Consider the following 13,416-nt stretch of genomic DNA (forward strand, 5'->3'; position numbering starts at 1 on the left):
TGCGTATAACGGGGACCGTGATTAGCAGCTGGTTTCCATCGGCAGAAGAGCGGACCACCCCCGTGGACACGCGCGCACGCATCCTCGGGTGACGATCCTGCACCCGGTACGCAGGTACGCATCGTCACGTTCACGCGCGCGGATTCATAACCTGTGGCAGATTATGGCTGTCGCGACCGCCGCGCATCGTTTTTCATTCCGCCGTTGCGAGCCGGCGGAAAACTTTTAATGAGTATCACGGTTGATTTAGCGAATGAGCGCCCGTTCGACCACTGTCAAAAGCCGCGCCGTAGTTTACTGTTGTTGCTCTGGCTATGGAATCTTAATTCTCTATCACCTTTGCCCAAGCCTCTACAAAATGTGCATGATTGGAGTTGATGAAACTGCGAAATTGAAATCAAGAAATTCTTTCGTTACGCGGAGCGGTGGCTGCGTAACAGTGAGAAAATCGCAAGATTGCCGACGGTCTTCGGGAAAAATATTTCGACTGCGGATTTTATGGATTTCTGATTGAAATAAGTGGAGGTTACAGTAATGTCTCTCTAATTGACGCTCAGATTTGGGAAGAGAAATGGACACTAAACCTACCGCGGTCAAAGTGACCGCTTCCTTATTTTGCAATTCTGAAAAGTTCTGACACTCTTTCGTGGAAAACGCTTGAATAAATTATATTATTGGAGCAAGTTTTATAATGAAAACTTTACAAATTCTAAATAAGTTCGGTCTTCTCACTTTTGTGAAGCAGTACATGCCAGTTAATATTACTGCTTGGTAGGTTTAGTGTTAATTCTAGCCTTGCGGTTTGTTTTCATAGTTACGAATCGTCGACAATTATAAAAACTGGAGAAGACTGGAATAATCGTAGCTCCTCTTCACAAATCGTCCATTTTTCTGCACAATCTGAGCGTCAGTTAGGGAGACATTACTGTATATAGCACGACAGAGAAAGAGATCGAAGGAATTTGAGAATGTCGACGCATTGTTCTCAATTTATTATGATTATCGAAGAAACTAATGATCTCTTTAAATTAGTTCGAACATATAAAAATGAAGAGCGTCTTTACAGTCAATTTTGTAGAACAATTTTCCCGAAACTAAAACCTCGAGGACTTTTAAAATATATAGTCCGGCAAATAATAAATATTCTGATATATTTTATCGTATTCGAAGATGCATCAGTCTTTTATGATTTATCACCTAAATCAATTATTTCTAAATATAAAGCCAAATAGATATTCGCAGTTTCCGGATCGGGTGGATTCGGAGTCCCACGAAGTCAATTACGTAAGTCCAAACAGCGAAGGTTCTTCGAGAGTTAATTACCTGGCAGAGAAAAGATCGGACCAGCTTTTAGCCATTTTCTTTGACTAGAGAGTTTAGAACGAGGATTAGCTTATCAATTCCGGGCTGGCAATGGGAGTTATGGGAACGATTTGCGCATAGCACGGTGGTCAATGCGGCGAAGCTTCCTGCAACCCGAGTTTCTCGCGCTGGGGTACAGGAAGAGTAAATCATAACGTCGTGGAGCGGTTAGGAAACCAAGATTTTCCACGGACTAATGAAACCATTGAATCGTCGAAGTGAAAGTGACAGATTTAGATCTGACAGCGCTAATTGCGTTCGGAGATACGGGTCGCAACCCCGGGTTCCCCCCGGAATGACTCTCTCTCTCTTTCTCTCTCTCACTATCACTCTCTCACTATCACTCTCTCACTATCTCTCTCACTATCTCTCTCCCTCTCTCTCGCTATCTCTCGCTATCTCTCTCCCTTTGTCTCCCTCTCTCTCGAAAGTGAGTGCTCAAGAACGAGCGTTCCGCGATTTGCACGCATGACACGCCTATCGCAAATACGGATTAATGAACTGCATACGCCCCGGCGGAGCAATGCGAGTGATCTAAACCTGATAAAGGCGAGACTATATCTTCTAGGTAACGGCAATCCATAATGCACCGGGTGAGTAACCGGCAAACCCGGGGCCTTAATTTATATCGCTCGTAGCGGGCAACCGACGTGCCTTCATCCACGGTATTCCAGACACGGGCATCTGAACCGTAAATTATTCATCCCCGACCGTATTACGGCCTATAGTTACTGCCATTTAGAGCTGGAACAATCGTTCCGATTCTTGCACGCTCGCGATATCTTTCGAGAAAACTATCGTGCTGCTATTCGTTTATACGTCGATCTTGATATCGATCGAACCGGCGCCGCGTGATTTTCAATTTATTATCGCCGACAGTTATCCCGGCAATTACTGCGCTAACTAATTCGTGATTAATCAATGACAACTTACGTTCGTTTGCAATATTTCCCGAAGTAACTGCGACGGTTCTGACCGGTTTCAAAAATCGATGTGACACGACGTCGACAAGATCGCAGGCGTACGAACTCGTATTTGCGAAAAAGCGTACAGACGCGAATTATATTAATGCGTCCGTCGATCCGTTTACGCGTCGATCTTAATATCGATCGAGACACGAGACGTTCAATTTACCTTTTGCCGACAGATATCCCGACACGATTAATCAGCGACCACTTCAATTAATTTACAGCGTTTTCCGTAGAAACTACGATACGATGCGATCGATTTTCAAGATCGATGCGTCTCGATAACGGCCGAATTAGTGTCGCACGAATTCGAACACGTGAAAAAGGTACACAGACGAAAATCATAAGCGACACGCACACGTGAAAAGTGACAAGACGGTGTTAATTTTCGGAATGTTTCGTAGAGATTTTCACGAAGCCATTTTAACGTTTCGACTAAACACGATCGGGGTCCACGGCGTGTCAAGAGGGAACAACAGCTCACGAGCATCATTTATATCAATTAGAAAAATTTGTTCGGCCACATTTCATCCGCCATTCCGCCCACGGGCAGCGCATCGAGCCACGCTTGTTCACACGCCTCAAATTAGCATGATCAAAAATCCCTGACGGATATTAGGGGAGCCACGTCCGATCTGCGAGAGTGTAGGTTACCACCCTTGTACCTCATTTGTTTCCAGGTCTTTTACACCCCCGGCCCGGGCCGGGCCGCAGCCTCGGCCACGTACCGGGTGCAAAATTCGCGGCCGACCTTTTTTCCCCCGGACGATCGGATCGGCACGATTAATCATCGACAACGGGCCGTCTCGGAACAACGGCTGGCCCCCGAACACTTTTTCTTCCCGCGGCGCGACGCGTCCGAATATTTCGTAGGTGCAGCTACGATTAATCACCATTTCCTCGCGGGAGCGAGCCTCGTCGTCGCGACGGAACGAAAAAAGGAACGGATAAATCACGATCCGCAAAAGTCCCGATGCCAAGGTTCACCGTTTCGAGGCTGTCCCTCGGCGTCTCCGCAGCAATGACGCCATAAACTCGGCTCGAGGCGACCATCCGCGCTCGTTCTCTCCTCGCAGCCGCGTTAAACCTCCCGAGGAAGCGTTACGCCCGCGTTCGAGCGAGTCGGATATCGGAGAGAGAGAAAGAGAGAGAGGGAGAGCAAGAGCTTCGAAATTTGTCGTCTCGGACCGTCGAACGAGGGAAACGATGAATTCACGGGAAATTATTGTATCGAGCCCTCTCGGCGACCGAATCCCCGGCTCGTGATTTTTCTCGCGCTGGCTACCAGTCGACGCGACGGGTAGTTCCGCGGTAAGGAACGACGCCATAAAACACCCGGCAACGGGGAATCGTAAACGCGGTACCCGGTGACTCGTTCGATCCCCGTTTACCGGTGCCGCTTGTCGCTGCAGGGCCCTCAGTGGGCCCCACGGACCCACGGTCTCCCTCTCTTCCGGCGCCGATTAACACCGGTTACGTTCGGGACACCGGGTAGCCTCCGACGAGAGTAGGGTTACAGCACACGTACCCGCGGCCGAGACCACCCACAGGTTGAATCGATCAGCAACTGATACCCCTGAGGAGAGAGCGAGAGGCCGGGGAAGAGATAAAGAAGAGGAGTTACAGGTGTACCGGGGCTGCTTATGCGGCCGCGGAACGCGCTCAATTCACGATAACAGCCGCATCTCGCTCGCTCGCTCGCTCGCTTCTTGCTCGTTCGATCGTTCGATCCCTCGATCGCTCTCGCCTGCTTTCCGGATTATCGAGGCGCGGAAGCTTTTTAATGTCGATTTTATCGCGCCGCTGAGAAACGGTCGCGAGATCATGCCGGATTTCCGGCCGATCGTTACCGTTCTGCCTACTTTACTCACCCAGATACGAACGAGAACGATTTTCTCTCGCTTTCTATGCTCGTTTTTCGGGAAATTTCTTCATCTCCGCGATGCTACCTTCTTCCAATCCTTTCGTTACACAGATTTTGATAAGCGCACCCAGTGTGTGATAATTCGAATACGATGTAGAGCGTAGAGAAAATTCTAACTCTTTATGAAAAACGTCAATCGACTTTGTTTTTCGAATTCTATGTGTTTTTTCGCATCTATTAGCACTGCTCTCGTGCACGTTTCTATCTTATTCAGTTCAAGCATGAATACGATAAAGAGCCGGTTACAATTTTGAATTATATTAAGAAGGTAGAGCGGATGTTAAAAGAAGGATTACATTTATTATCATTGAAGATAGATCTCACATCAATCATTCGAGTCGACGAATGAATGTGCGACAATTATTAATAATTTTCGAAAATGTATTGAAGCTGTGGAAGCTGAGCTTGTAGATTTAATTGTTCGGTTTCGTGACTAATATATTTGCTAAACTGGTAAAATATATAGAATCGTAAGAATAAAATCGTGCGAAGTTTAAATAAATGGAATCTTGCTATTATTGTAAAACAATATACATGAGTCGCCTCAAGAGATCCGCAGTTCGAGTGTGAAACTCTATATTTCTCGATTCTTTGAAACCGTTTCATGTCTCGAACTTGTCAATTATTCGACAGCGAAGCTAATAAAAATCATGTTCGTAATTCGGTAATCCAAGGTTGCCGTTCGAAGGGAAATTTCGAAACCCGCGTTCCACGCGGCCCGGTCATTAAAAATGCTATTCATTGGTAAAGTATTCGGGCCGTAAAACGCGAGGAGATCTAGATCAGAGATTCGGCCCCGAGAGAAAGAATTCGGAAGATCGACTCGCGGCGTTCCATAAAAAGCGAATGACGCCGGCCGAGGCTGAAAGCGAGCCGGAGCATGCGTGCATACGACGACGATGAAAATAAAAATGACAGTACAGGGACACGTTGCACGGGTCCAGTTCGGAGCGGCGGGAACCCGCGAAATCTCGGCGATATCGTAAATTCCGGCAATTATCCTTAATTAATAAGTATTCAGTTAGCCGTGCGGGCGCGCGCGAGCGAGCGAGCGAGCGAACGCTTGGGCACGACCGAGCCGAGCGGAGCCGAGCGAGCGAGCGAGCGCGCCCCAGCACGAATTTAATGCCGACTGTGGGAAATTTAGGTGAGGAGCTCGAGTCTCGGAGTCCGCGTACCGTAAAGCAAGCTGTTTATTGGTGAAGCGGCGAAACGCGCTATTCGACTGGCACTTTCATTACCGTCTTTCTAATTGCCCGCCATTTAGGTAAACGTATATAAGCACCGTAATCCGGGACTCGTCGTTTGCTCGCCCGCGATCTCGCGTCACCGCGCTCTCGGATCCCTCGAATGTCCACGGCCTCGGGAGTTCGAACGAAAGAAAATAAGCCGAGCGTCCGCGGCCGGCTCGGCTTGCGAGCCGAGCACCGGGTCCCTGTGTTTGAACAGACGCGTGAGTTCAATAATTCATTGATAGCAAATACCGCGGAGAAACTGAGACAGAGAAGTGGCCGCCATTTTCTCTAATTTCTCCCGGGGAAATCCGTTCCAACGGCGGCCAGTGGAGATACGCTCGAGAAAATTGATTTCCGCGGCTCTCGGATAATTAATCGGATCTCTGCGGCGGCGTTACAGCTTCCTGCAACCAGCGCGACTGGCTCCAAGCCGAAGTCGCCGGGAAACGGATACAATCTGGTAGAATCGCGATAGATTAGCTCGCGATAGATTCCGTCCTCGCGTTCCACCGGATGGATCACTTTCATCGGACAACCGGGCCTGTCGCAACGTTTCCCGAAGGCTACCCAATTCCGGGGCACTTCGGTGTCCATCCTCCCGTGGACCTGTTTGTGCGAGTCCTCGCTGGCCCGGCGTCGAGTGTGCACAGGACGCGTTCCGTGCGCCGAATCAGCTCGGCCGCGTTTAAAGATCGAGGTCCGTCCACGGGATTCCGTGGAGCGTTGGTTATAAAACAACATTGACAAGGCGAAGCCAGCCTTGGAACTTGAGATCCTCGGCCGGCAGAATTCGAGAGCAAACATGGGCGCGATCCGGCGACCGTTTTCGACATCACGACACGAAAAGCACTCTGCATTCACAGGCCCTCCACTCCGCCTCGCCGTCTACCGTCTCGTTAGTATATATGCTCGCACTCTCCAGATTGACATTTGAATTTCAATGAGCCGCGTCCTCTCCCGGGAGGCTCCTCGTCTTTCGAAACGACCGGGGAGGAGCGCGCACGGATCCCAGGCGCTAGCTCGGCCATTAGTCGCGTCCACCGCGGCACTCGTGAATTTTCGAATCTGAATTTTAGATGACACGAAAATTGCTGGCGATACAGCCGATTTCCTGGAATCGGGTGTTTGCCGTCGGACGGGGATCAGACAGGTGGGTTAACGGTGTTAATCGTGCTAAACGCATCGACCGCCGCGTCCGTGGCCCCCCTTTTTTCGAACCCTATTGTACCGGACTTGGTTCGTGGTCCCCTAAGCCGCGTTAATTTGATCACGGTCTTCGCGGGGAATTTGTCACGAGGAGCTAATCACGTGTGAATTAGATAACTGCCGTGTAAATAGGAAACGATATCAAATGGTTTCTTTCGACGTGACGACGCGAAGGAGCATGACGGAAGTTCATGCTAGTCTGTCGGGAGTACGTTAAAGTTCAAAGAGGAAGACGTTTTGAATCTCTGTTGGTTGATTAGGTTGCGCGAGAAGCGTACCAAAGCGACCAACAGCATGAAACACAAAGAAGAGAAAAACGATAGTTGTAGTTCCTTAAGTTTTTCGTTCATTTAACGTCACTCGTTGGATTAAAAAAAGTTCTGAGCTCGCGTTGCACGCATTGATCAAAAACGAAACGAACTTTTCAGATATATCGATAAAATATGTACGAGGCTGGATTTCCAGCAAAAATTTCAAACGATTGCAGGATACTCGCCTAATTGACGCTGACGACTGTAGTTAGTGACTGTCAAATGTCTAGCTCAGAGTCAGCATTTCAGCATCGGGAAAGTTTGACGTTTCCGAAATGTGAATATCGTAATCACTGGACTGCGGATTTTATGCATTCATCGTCAAAACGTGGTAAACAAAACTGTGAAGATACCGGAGGAATTTCACCGTTTCATATTCATTAAAATTAATGAAAGAAAAAATTAATTTTCAATTCGATTTCTGTATCGCAAAATTGACTTGGAAATTTTTGATTTTGCATACAGGTCCGAAATCTAGCGATCACCGTGCAATCACCGTGCTGATTGAGCACACTGTACATAGCGATTAGTAGACTGCGGATCTTTATGCATTTATGACAAACATGAATATGTGAAATACAGGATAGTTAGAAGCTTAGAGGGATACAAAGATACTATCACATACTTTGCAACTTGGTAAAATTAACTTTTAACCAGGTTAATCTTTCATGACGAGTATACTCGTCGAAAACAGCTGACTGGTTAAGAAAAATATATTCTTTGATATTGTTCATTGAATTATATATTTTATAAAAGGGAATTTTATACAGAGAACTTTAGAAAAATAGACACGACGATTTTGATGGAAATGTAACAATGAGATTTAATAAAATAAATATTTGTCTTCTATATTTCATATAAAAATCTTTAGCACATAATCTCTGTTACTCGTACGAAAAATACTTCTTGCAATTAAAATATGCCGCAATAATTGTAGTTATAAATTTGCGGCTAATAAGTAAACAGGATGCGCATCTTTAACCTATCCTGTAACAAGAACGATCAAATAAATTCATCTATCTGCTTCTTGAAATTAATGCAGGCAATTATCATTTTGCATAAAAATCCGTAATCTAGTAATTAGTTTGGCTCGCGCTTCGTGCAGGCAAACTATCCGAAAGGGGCGTAGAAAGCCAAGTGAACTCTGAGACAAAGCGTGCTCGCCGAAGCTCATAAATAAGCAGCGAGGATCCCGGCATGGAAGACAATTTATTCGGAAAGTACGGTTCCTAAGGAGCGAATCCTGGCCAATGAGCGTCCTGGGAGCCTTAATTTGGCAGTGCTCCGAGGAGAGCCGAAGAGCCGCGGACGCAGGAGTCCCCGTGGCATTCAATATTTCATAGGGGGCTGTCCGGCGAATTTTGATTTACGGGGTAGACGGTATTGAAAAAACGCGATGGCTCCCGGAAAGTATCGCGACCGGCGCGGCTCGGTACCCCGCCAGCCCGAGAATTCGCCGAGCTCACGGTATAATGATCGGCGTCGCGGCGGAACGGAGGGGAAGTCGCGCATAAACGAATAATAAAGCGGCCGGCGTAATATTTCAAGATGGCGCGGTACGTGCTCGGTAGATGGCACAGCTCGATATTATTTAGCGTCCTGGGGTCGCACCCACTTAACCCTATCCCGCGGCCGGAGCGAGCGCGCAAAAAGGGCGCCCACAAAGACAGAGAATAAGTTACCTTAGTCCGCGCGAAAGGACGTGCCACGGCATTCCCGCCGCGCAGGACTACGGATCCTTAACGGCACGGTTTCTAAGGCACGCGGGAGGGTCCTTATCGTGGCCGGTCGCGCCGCTTTATTAATGGTCCCGTTTCCAGGACGACACTACGCGGACATGTCCTTCCATCCGAATTTTTCGATCATCGAAGTGCACTCCGTCGCTTAAACGGAGCACCGTCAACTAAATGCATCTATCTATCTTTTCGCTGTCTTTAAAAAAAATTCCATTTTAAACCTGTCTCATCCGACAATGTCCGCGATAATGAAACGATAGCGAATCGTGGATAAATTAAACCTACCGAGCACTAAAAGCAGGTTTGAATTTATTTCGAATTTTCGGAAACTTGAGTATCCATGGCAGTCTAATAAGTACAAATTTTATGCACTGGTGGCAAGAAACGATAAACGATTTAAACGAAGTAAAAGAAGTATAACACTTTTATTTATGTCATTAAATCGAGAAATATATTTTTATCTCACTTCTGTTTTAAGCAATCGATAAGGATAATTTTTATTTTCTGTAGAAATCCGAAGATTTACTACTTTGTATAGTGAACTCTTGACTGCATTGCAAGATAATTGAACATATAGGTACAGACTTGCAAAATCGTAGAAGTTCCAGAAGTTCCAGAAAAGTTTCAGAAGTTCCAAAAGATCCAGAATTTCCAAAAAAGTTCCAGAAGTTCCAGAAGTTCCAGAAGTTCCAGAAGTTCCAAAAATTCCAGAAAAGTTCCAGAAGTTCCAGAAGTTCCAAAAAGGTTCCAGAAGTTCCAGAATTTCTAAAAAAAGTTCCAGAAGTTCCAGAATTTCTAAAAAAAAGTTCCAGAAGCTCCAGAAAGTCCAGCAGGACTGAAATGTAGTTCGTCCAATTCGCAATATACAGGGTGTTCCACAATTATTTTAACAGCCGAAAATAAGGGGTAGATGAGGTCATTTGAAGTAACTTTTTCCTTTGCGAAAATGCAATCTGCGGCTTTGCTTACGAGTTATTAACGGAAAAACCTGACCAATGAGAGGTGACGGCGCGAAGTTCGAGAGCCGCAGCACGAGGCTTTGACAGATGGTCGGGACGGACTCGAGCCGCGTTTGAGGTATTGAACAAATCACGAAGCGAGAACATTCCGGATTTTTTTAAATACGTAACCTTGATATGTCAAGGTTATGTCAAGGACATATCAAAGTTATGTCAAGGACATATCAAGGTTATGTCAAGGTCAACATATGAAATTTTTAAGCATGGTTCACAGAGAAGATTAACAAAATACGTAGATGATATTTTAATTTAACTGATTCCGTGTCCGAACACAGTTCAACGAATGATTCACAAAGCTAATGTAATAAATAATAATCGTGTTAAAGGACGTAAGGGATATGTTTGTTTAGAGAAATATGAAGAATATTATGAATAACCTTGATATGTCCTTGATATAACCTTGATATGTCAAGGTTACACACAAGGTGTCATGCGCACTAGAAAATTAAAACGACCGTCACGCTTAAATCAGTTACTATTTCGGGTCCGAAAAATTAGTAAATATTCTTCCGACGTTCTAAAGTAAAGGCGAACAGCGTTTTTCTTAAAAATATCACTGTTACGTAGTTTAAAAAAATCCGGAAAGTTCTCGCTCCGTGATTTGTTCAATACTTCGAACGCGGCTCGAGTCCGTCCCGACCATCTGTCAAAGCCTCGTGCTGCGGGCTCTCGAACTTCGCGCCGACACCTCTCATTGGTCAGTGTTTTCCGTTAATAACTCGTAAGCAAAGCTGCAGATCGCATTTTCGTAAAGGAAAAAGTTACTTCAAACGACCTCAGCTACCCCTCATTTTCGGCTGTTAAAATAATTGTGAAACACCCTGTATAGTGAACAGGTACCATTAATAACACTTTGAATATTTTTCTTCTAATAGTTATGCATCTTATAAATAGATGTGTCTCTCTAGATATATAGATGTATAACCAAACTAGGCTCAAACATAATTCATAATCGAGAATCAATTAATGTCATTAATATCGGTGCAGGTAGCTCCCTTTTTCAAGATAAATTATTCAGTCTAGGTGCACGTTTCACAGTGGACCATTATCAGACAACAACGAATGACGGATCAACTTCGATGCATGGAATTCGTGGAGCACGAAAACAGGACTTCTAAGAACACGCTCGTGGATCCAATTTGAGACGAGAACTTATTTATAGGATTCTACTCATTGTAATCCTAGATTTATGCTCATAAGTTTCTCTTGTTACACGCTGTCCCGGAGCGATATTCTGGGGCTAGGTGTTCCAAAGAAATTTTGAGTCGAGTTATTTCTCTTTTCGGTTCGGATTAAATTGACAGCTGTGAAATATGATGTTCCGTGACGCTTAATTTAACACCGGAATGGATTAATTCGTTTCAGGCTGGTTTTCTCTCTCTCTCTCTCTCTCTCTCTCTCTCTCTCTTTCTCTATCTCCCTCTTTCTCTTGCTGTATTTGTCGTGCATGATTGCGCAACTTCGGGCGAAAGAAAGAAAATAGCGTCGAATTAGAAGAGAGGAAGCGGACGCGCCGCGAAGAAAGTGTAATCGGAGATTTCCACCGGGGGACACAGTTCCGTGAGTGAACGTTATTCCCACGGATTTGGATTCCGTTTCGATCCGCAGTTCCTGCTCGTCGGCCGCATAATGAAACGCTCGAGCTTCGAAAAATATGCATACCCGGCGCGCATCGGTTACCACAGAATTCCCTTATCGCGGCCGGCCCCTCGACCTTATAAATGGCCACGATTCAGGAACAAGAATTCACAGATACGCGCGGTCCATCCGAACGATTCCTTCAAGTCCCTCGGTCCGTCTCGGTGGAACCCGACATCGGCGTGTAACACGATCGTCAATTAATTACCGGCGCAACAATGCAAAGCGCACGCGCTCGGCCAGCCCCGGTTCTAGCGATTTCCTCCGCGTAATTGCCCGCGATACGTTCCGGTACCGTGGCGGACGAAGAGGAATAAACAAAGCAGAGGGAAAGAAATCAGACAAGAAAAGCAAAGAAACCGAAGATATTTGTCAAGTGTCACGGGGCCGGCTGATCACGCCGCGCCGCCGCCGCCGCGCGATGATGCGGCTTTTATTAATGATCCGCCGCGCGCGCGATTTCTCGAAAGCGGGCCCCGCGCCTACGCAGCAACTTTCGATCAAGAAAGTCCCGATGACACAGCTGAACGGATCATTGCGCGCGGCGATAATTAAAAGGCCGGCGTTTTCGTGAAGATGGAACACGGACGGCTTTCACGTGCCGCGGAAGCCTGTATAACCCTTTGCGGGCGAACAACTTTTAACGCTTTGGCGGACCGCGCCAAAAACATCAAAAATGTCACAAAATAACAATGATCCATTCAATCGAATTAAAATTGCAATCTGGCATCAATTACTTTTACAGCGTGCTTACATCTCGCGAATCTTAATTATATTAACACGTTCCGTGCCACGTGTACCATCGATGGTACACGCTTGCATGTTTACTTAGTGAATTGAACAAATTGTTTACAAGAAATTTAGAACCGAAGAATCAATTTCCACCGCAAGAATGGGCGTTGATAAGTTTTTGTTACGTTGTTATGTGTACGAGAATTAATAATTGCACGTAATACATCAAGTTTTAGTAAAATATCAAAGTGTGAAGATTCGAGTAAAAAAAGCTTGGCACGGAACTTTTTAAGAAATTATGATGGATTACTGTAAAAGTTAATTTTTAAAATAATTCTGTCAGCCACATATGGCTGACGCGGCGATCGAAGTGCTGTCAATGTAATCATAATACACTTTCCTAATAGTGCAATTTTGATATAACCTTGTTAATAATATAAATAGGATAAATCTTCGAAATAATATAATTTTTGGCGAAGTCATGTGTAAGTGACAACGGCCGCCAAAATGTGAACAATAAATTTCTCGAGCAACTGAATTACGTATCAAGATCATAATAACAATCCAAATAACATGGAAACGAAGATCTTGATGCAAAAGCTGAGCGAGTCTGTCAGTTTTGATTGGAAGCGTAAGGATCGGATTACTTGGATAATTTTTGCAGAAATTATTCTTCAATTTCTAGAAAACGGTAGGGACAAGATAAGTGTGCCTAATAAGTGTGCCAGTATGACGGCATTCATCCCGAAGGGGTTAATTAAAGTGATTGAGGAACCTATTAGAGTCTGCAGATAAGATTTAAATTATTCAAGATTCAGCCGCCAGAAGTCAGTCGATTAGCGTGTTAGATGGTCGCACGTTTCAAAAAGTAATTCACCGACGAGAGAACCGTGGATATTTATGCAAACGTACATCTTTGTCGATTCATTTATAAAAGAAGAAGAATATATATATATACACGACGTTGAGCATACATGCGCGAACATACACGAATGTTGAACTTTGCTGAAACCTTGACTATGCTAGATTTTATAAAATTGTAAGATGGTAATTAGTAAACTTTGATCTTTATGGAAATTTTTAATCTTCACGCTTCGTTTTGTAATGTCGAAGTAGACGAAAAGCTTCGGTCGTCGAGAAAGAGAGATTCTCCGTGATAAAGATAAAAGAAAAATATTATTAATGTTTAGACCGCGTACCTGCGATCGTAAAACGATGTATTCGATTGTATCGAGTTGCCAACGGAGTAAGACAAATCGTGCCAGCATCAACAATGTGGCTACCG

Source organism: Megalopta genalis, chromosome 12, assembly GCF_051020955.1.
Source record: "Megalopta genalis isolate 19385.01 chromosome 12, iyMegGena1_principal, whole genome shotgun sequence".
Lineage (NCBI taxonomy): Eukaryota > Metazoa > Arthropoda > Insecta > Hymenoptera > Halictidae > Megalopta > Megalopta genalis.